Below are 7,958 nucleotides of genomic sequence, written 5' to 3'. Positions count from 1 at the left end.
TGCTCACTCCCAGGTGCCAGAGAGACCCTTTTTCTCTTCACTCTCTTACCCAGATTGCTTCCAGTGTCCTTTCCCTAGATGGGGATGACAACTGAGAGAGGCTGTTTTGAAATGAATCTCTCTCTTCCCTTTCCTCCCTCCCTCCCCTCTGCTCCCTCAAACTGTAAGGACACTTTGGCTTCTTTCCATCACTTGGAGTTTGTGGTAGAGATTTGAATCTGTTCTTGTTCTCTGTAAATAGCTGAGAAGTTAGGGCAGGAGAGCAGTCTGGAAGGAAACCCACATATGGGATGTGAACAGGTATATGAGCAGGTTGCAGGGGTATAAACATACCTGTTTTCTCCCTGACCCGCGTGGCATGTGGATCCCAGGGTTTGTGTCCTAAGCCAGGTCTCCCTTCCCTGGCTTTTCACACGCCCCTCTGTTATAATGCATTGCTCTCATCAAAAGCCTTTTGTGACCCAGACTGCCTGCCAAGAACTGTTGCTGTATTGCTTACCTTTCTAGCCCTTTGACCTTTTCCCGGCTTACATTCTTTGCAAAGAAAGCACTCCCTGATCTTGAAGATGGTAGAACTTCCACATGACTGAGGAAATTTTATTTTCCTCAAGCTGAGCAAAACCCATCTCAAAATGATTAATTCCTAGACAGGAAGGCCATGGTCTATGTAGCTGAAAAGTCCAGGGTTACAGACGAATGCAGAAGTTCAAAAACCCTGGGCTGCCTGCTGCTCAGATTGCTAGGCACCCAGGTAGTTTCCAATTTCAGAGAAACTTTTCTTTCTTAAAAAAAAATAAAAAGGCATAGACACGTATGCCTCATATGGCTTCCACTTCCTATGTTTTATGTGACCAGCTGTACTGTCTCCCACATGTCACTTCCCTCAGCTTTTTGTTGTGATTGCTCACAGGTGGGCTCAGAGCCTGAGGTAATAGAATGAGTGCTAATAAGGCCAGACTCACATTTCAAAATTCAGCAACCTTGCAAGAAGAGGCCTTCTTTCACAGGAGAATAACAAAGCTTGAGGTTGTATTTCCTTAACCTGGAGTGTCTTGCAACTACTTCAGAAGTAAACAATGTTTGAATCATAGCCTAGGTCAGGGTCACATGACTACCTCTATATCCAGGATGTAGAGTTAACTGCATCTGAACTACTTGAATGAAGTGGGGAGGAGCACTTAAATAGCTCAGAGGTAGACAACCTCCAAGGCCAGGCTCAGGAGAATATCTCAGACCAGACCCTGCTTGCTTAGAGGTGGAGGTCAATCACATAGTAGCAGCTCTCGGTTTTACTCCAAGACAGCGAGTCAAAGAATTGGAGGCAATTTGACCAGGCCTAGAGTCAATAGCGAACATCACACAAATGTATTTATCTAGTATCTGTGCTGGTTGATACTGTCGACTTAACAGGATCTAGAATGACCCAGGACAGTCCACCTCTTCTGCCATCCCAAAGATCTGTTGTATTTTACAAAGGAGGTGTAAGTTAGTGAACAAAACTTTTCATTAAAGAGTGTCAGATTTTTTTTTTCCTGGAATGGCCATCAGAGAGAGACCTGAGTAGTGATAGCAGCAGGTGATGTTTCTGGGTCCCGTATTAAACCCACACCCGGGTGACACCATTAGCAGAACAGTGTTGTACAAAGATGGTCTTCTGAGAATTGCTATCTTTGAAGATGGACAGCAGCTGGTGAGAGGATACATGTCTCACACTTGAGTCTGCAGCTCTACCTGGCCGTCGCTGTGCTGACCCCTCCCTCCCAAGTCCTTCTAACATGTCCTCCCACTGACATTTTATGGTCTGGATTCCCTAGAACCAGGAACCCTGAGAAAGCAATACAATGAACTATAGATTAAAATGCCATAAAGATGGCCTTCTGGGTAGGAAATGGGCAAAGCCCCAGCTATCACTTAGTCTTTATTGATAAAGTCAAGGTCTGCTGACCCATAACCATCACTGTCAGATTTATTCTTTTATGGTGTGTCTGTGTGCAAGGATGCATGTATGTATATACTGTGTGTGCATGAGTGTTTGCATGCATGTATGTTATGTATGTGAACATTGTAATGTAAACATTGTGCAAGCATATGCATATGGATGTGAGTATGATCAGGTATAAATGTGTTGGTGGGGGTGCTAATGTGTGAGTGTATACTTGTGAGACTGCCTGGTGTGTTTGTAATTTGTGTGTGTGTGTGTGTGTGTGTGTGTGTGTGTGAGTGCATGCGAATGAGAGCATGTGTCTGTGTGTGAGTGTGTTAATGTGAGATTGTGAGATTGAGTGTGTATATGAGTAAGTATGAGAAAATAATTCAGAGATTTGTGTGCATATGTGTTTCAGTATGTGCATATCTAAATGCATATGGGGGTGTATGAGTGTATGTATGTGGGTAGATGAGTTTGTGAATTTAAAATGTGTGCACGTGTGTATGAGCATATTTTTGTGTGAGTGTATGTGTGAAATTATGTGCCTGAGTTTGAATTTGAGGGTGTGATAATGTCTGAATATGTGGTCATGTAATTGTTCGTGTGTGTGTGTGTGTGTGTGTGTGTGTGTGTGTGTGTGTGTGTGTGTCCATGCTCTCCTGTTCACACAAACATCAGTTCTCTTATCTTTGAATTTCTTCCTTCTGGCCAATTCTCTCCTTTATATCTCTCTCTCTGGTACTAGGCAGCAAAATCAACTGCTAAGCCTACAATGTGCTTTTTATTTGCTCTTGTCTCTCACAAAAGGCACTATTTTCTTGATGGTTTTAAAGAGTCCATATGGAGGGGGCTTTTAGCAGATTTTGTTGGACCACTCTGAAAAGGCTGCACACTCCCTCCTCACTTGTAACTGTAGACCTTGTGGAACGGGCAGAAGTATAGGGCCATGAGGAGATCGGTAGCTGCCAGGGGCTGGTGAAGAGAGCAAATGAAGTGCCCAAGCACAGAGAGTTTTGAGCACAGGGGACTGCTCCATGGGCCATCATTAGGATGGGAAAGTGACCATGTTCATTTGCCAAAGCTCAGAGACAGCACAACACAAAGAGTGAGCCCCAAAGTGTGGATATTAGCTAAGGACACATCAATATTGCCACTGTGATTGTGGCAAATACATTACATGAGTGCCACCAAAGAAACAAAATGCAAAAGTAGAGACAACTCCTCTGCTCCGTGTGCAGTATAAAGGAATTCTCTGCATCTTCTCTTCTTTCTCACACTCCTTCCCCAAACTTGAATCTACTGCAAATATTAAAGTTTGTTAATTAAAATACATCAGACTTCCAGTATTGTCCTTCCTAGCCTCATCTCTGTTGTTTCATAAGGAAACTCTGAAAGTGAGCTACATTTGCTGAGGGTCAAACTTAGATCTACAAATACTCCTACATGGTTAGCATTTCACTAAAACACCAAATTATCCTTACAATCCCATTCATTGGCACATGCTTGAACCATTTAAGATTAGGGGGACAGCATTGTCCACTCAGCTATGTTCTTATGTGTCTCCGTGTTTTGGTTGTCTTTGTCCTGTGCCTTCTCACTGATCCCTGAGATGTCTGTATGGAAAGCTTGTGTGCAGGAATCCTGTAGGAAACTATATCACCATCTCTTTCCCTTCGCCTGGTTGGAAAGAGCTGCACCTCAACTTCTTGATTGTCCTTAGATGCCCACTAAAAGCTGGCTCGCGAATTTAGTGAGTTTAATCCCAGAGTATGGGTCATTATTTTACAAACCTTGGTCACACATATTTGTGATGATTCATGAAGAGTCTCCAGATATTTATTTAATGAGGGCAGCAAACCCAAACAGAGCATCGTGTGGTTACAAGAAGAATTTTAAACAAAGTCCTAGAGCAGGGTGCAACCCCTATCTTCCGTAAACAGCATCCCCTAGGCACCATTCTGCTGGTTATCCCACACAGACTGGGGTTGCCAGTCCCAAGACACTTAAACCACAGGGCACTGAACTTCCTAGAAGCAGGGGAAACAGCATGGGCCTTGGAGAATGGGTAGATTGACCAGCCTGGTAGTCAGACTGTTTTAGGAACTAGAATGGCCTCAGCTCCAGCCCCCAAGGAAGGTTTCTAGGCATAGGAGAAGATGCTGGCCTTTGAGGTGTGAGATGCTGTGTTGGCATTTCATTCAGATCAGTGCATTTAATCCTAGAAGAGGGATGTTATGGTCCTTCTGGTCACAGATGAAGATGATGTGCAAGGAGAGAGAGAGCATCAGTTCAAGGAAAATGGGCAAGAGTGTTCCTTAAGAGATTCTGTTATCTAGTGATGACATTCAAGACCCAAGCACAAGCCAGATGTATGATTTAGAATCTTCTAGTAGGCTTGCACGTGCCTACACACACACACACATGCACACACACACACACACACACACACACACACACACACACACACACACACACACTAATCTAGTGAAGATGATCTTTTATTTAGCCCATCACATCTAACATTTATCTGAAGTTTCCTCCTTTTGGTTATCATACAAAAGCTTCAGAATTTATTTCTGGCTTTTGCTTACAATCTACTACCCCAGTGTGGACTACTCACATTACAAGTCATGCATGACTCAAAGTTGCTGTATCATACAGGGCATGCTAGGTTGCCTCCCTTCATCCTTGGATTCAACTACATTCTTTAAGGTCTGTTTACTGAATTGTATTTTAATATGATGCCCTTGACTTTTAGTGAAGAACACACCCTGTGAAATGTCATAGTCTTGGCTTTAGGTGATTGCTTCCAGATCTTTCTCTGCCCTCTGCACCCCACACTATTTAAGTGAACTATTTCATTGTTGTCCTTTCAAAATGTCATGCCTCTTTCTTTATCATAATTTGTATTTTGTAGCTGGTTTTGTTTTGTTTTGGATTAGCTACCAGGAGGCTCGGTCCCAAATTGGACTAGATTGCAGCTATGGATTAATTCAGTTCATGAGTTAATGATGAACTATAATGACATGGTTTGTTAAGTGTTCTGGACCTCATAAATACGCACCATGTGTTCCCAGTAAAGTTTTCTTACTGAAGCTGAAAGTGAAAAATCTGCTTGAGTTGCAAGCGACTTAGAATTTGTCTGGTAATGAAAAAATGGTATCCATTCCATCCTGAGACAAAAGGCTCTAAAATTTTTTTTATCCATTAACAGCAGTGGCAAGTCTGCTACCGGGAGACAGGGCATGGAGATATGTATGTATGTATGTATGTATGTATGTATGTATGTATGTATGTGTATATTTGTGTGTTCAACTTTAATTTTGAAGCTCTCAATAGATGTTTCTTTCTTAAAGTTCTTAAATTGTGCTTCTAAAATTAACAGATTTTTAAGCCTTTCCTTTATGTAACATAAGGAAAGAAGGGTATATTATATTTTCTTGGTAATGCAAGAGGAGTGGTCCTCCCTTTGCAGAAATGGACACAGATTAAGGCCACTCATGATTACTGTGAGAATTCACAACACTTTTGAAACAGAATATAAAATGTAAATGAGTGTACAAATTGTGTATAAGTGAGTGTTTTCTCCATAATAGCAGGGGCCCATGACTGTTATGAATATCTCAGACTGGTAAAGGTTCTAAAAGTTGAGAGACAGCATACCTGGGGAAGGATTGCACATTTGGACTGCAACTGGAATCTTATGTTTTGATATTAAGAGAGGGATACGGGAGCACAGAGGAATGAATGAGTTTCTTATCTCAACTGTTCAAAACCTTATGTCACCCTTGAGTATCTCATTCTTCACCTCCTGTTAATCAATATTTTTGGTTGTTGTTTGCTGGATACTTTTAATAGTTGATAGTAAATAATAGTCAAACACAAAAGAAACTGATGGTGGAAGGTAGGACAAATAAATGTGTGTACATATATGCATACATATATGGCCATGCACACACACACACACACACACACACACACACACACACGCGCGCGCGTGTGTGTGTGTGTGTGTGTGTGTGTGTGTGTGTGTAGACAGAGAGAGGAAGAGGGAGAGGGAGAGAGAGAAGGAGAGGGAGAGAGAGAGGGGGGGGAGGGAGAAGGAGAGGGAGAGAGAATGTATTTCAGAACTTCTGTGAGCCAACCATAACAAAAGCTTCCCAAGGAGGTCCAGGCCATCTCGTAACTTTTCTGCTGCCTCCCTCATCTGTCATCCTGAAATGCCACCGAGACTGACTCAAAGAACAAGGTCAATTTTTGTTTTTGGAGACAGCAGGATAAATCTTACAGATTTGGAACTATTTGGCTGGAGACTTCAAAGTATCAAGTAAAGCTGCTGGGTGATTTGGATGCCACCTGGCAAAAAAAAATATTGAACTTTTGCAGTTAGGGTAATTTTTTCCCCTTCCCATCCTTTAACTCCTACCTTCTCCATCCCTAGCCATCCCAACAGCAAATTAGCAATTTGGATGCCACATATGCAGTTTAGATGTGGGCACTAGCCAAGGTCATGGGGCTGAGTGGATAAGTGTATGAATGCCAGCTATATTCCAGACAGGATTTTCAGGGCCAGAGAGGCAGAACCTGGCTTTTCTTCTTTCTCTGTACACACACACACACACACACACACACACACACACACACACACACACACACACAGAGAGAGAGAGAGAGAGAGAGAGAGAGAGAGAGAGAGAGAGATATGCACACTCACACTTTCTACTTTTAATGTCCTACTTCCAGAATGATAGGACAATTTACTTGAACTTTATGTCTGCTTTTGGGTCTCTTCCCTTGACCCCTCTTCTTATGGATACACAAATTCTACACATGGGAAAGTCAAGGTAAAAACAGGCAGAATGGAAACACAGAGTAAAACTATTACAAATAATGAAAAGACCAGAGTGAGCTTTGAAAGCCAACAAACACTTTCAAAATCACATCCCACCCAAAGGGAGAAATTAATAACACAACAAACAGTGAGACGCCAATTTGAGCAAATGCTATCATGCTAAATAGAAGTAGTATCTGTATCTTGCTATCTACCTACACATCCAGATTTTACTAGATATGGAGTAGATATGTGTATTCTATTTCTACAGTGGCTCAGTGTTCATGTACAGTTGAGCATCTAGCATGTTCAATGACACAATTCTACAATCAGGCACTTTGGTGTGACCCATAGTCTGTACCAGTTTCTGCTTTCTACACTTCAACATCATAACATTATATTTCTTATGGACCTAATTGCTATGTCTGAGTATTTAAAAATCTATGAAAACTGGAAACTAAAATTAGATAAAAGAATAGGCTTGAATTGGGCATTTAAATTATTCTATGGGTTGTAGTTTATTTATGGTGCTTTACAAGGGGTCTGCATAGCTTGGCCTCTCTAAAACCCCCAGATACTCTGTAAGCAATAGATTTATGAGCATGACTCCTTCACTCACAAACATTGTTGAGAATCTGCTGTGCACCAAGGATGGAAGCCAGATCTGAAGCCTGAGGAGAAGGAATGAGGTCTGTAGGAATTTACAGAGTAGGAGGATGCAGGCAATCAGTCAGGTGTGATGGGTATTGCAACTCAGATAGAAAGCACAGGACAAGGGAAAGGATTCCAGGAAGTACCTGACCTCCTCGCTGCTCTCTAGGCAAACATGTATTCTTCAGGAGGGGATGGTGACATTTTGATAGATTGATTGCAGGTAGCCAGGTATCAAAGATGGTGTGGAGGTACTAGAGAATGTATCTAAAATTGATTATGTTTAAACAGCCATAGTATGGGTCCAAGCAGAACCTTGTTTGGACGAAGGATGGAGGCTTGTCTTAAGGTAATGATGAGGTCTCTGGTGTCTGTCGGGACAGAATCCCATCTCCTTTACTTAGAAGCTAAGTATCTTTCCTGGGCCTCAGTTTCCTTGTCTGTAAAACTAAGCTATTTGCCATAGCCTTCTACTGTGAGAGTAAATATGTCTTCCATACTTAGCCAGGTGTCTGTGCCTAATAGTCTCTTGTGTTAGCTAGTGGCATA

Source organism: Cricetulus griseus, chromosome 2 (assembly GCF_003668045.3).
Source record: "Cricetulus griseus strain 17A/GY chromosome 2, alternate assembly CriGri-PICRH-1.0, whole genome shotgun sequence".
NCBI classification, from domain to species: Eukaryota; Metazoa; Chordata; class Mammalia; order Rodentia; family Cricetidae; genus Cricetulus; species Cricetulus griseus.
This window is presented reverse-complemented; position numbering follows the sequence as displayed.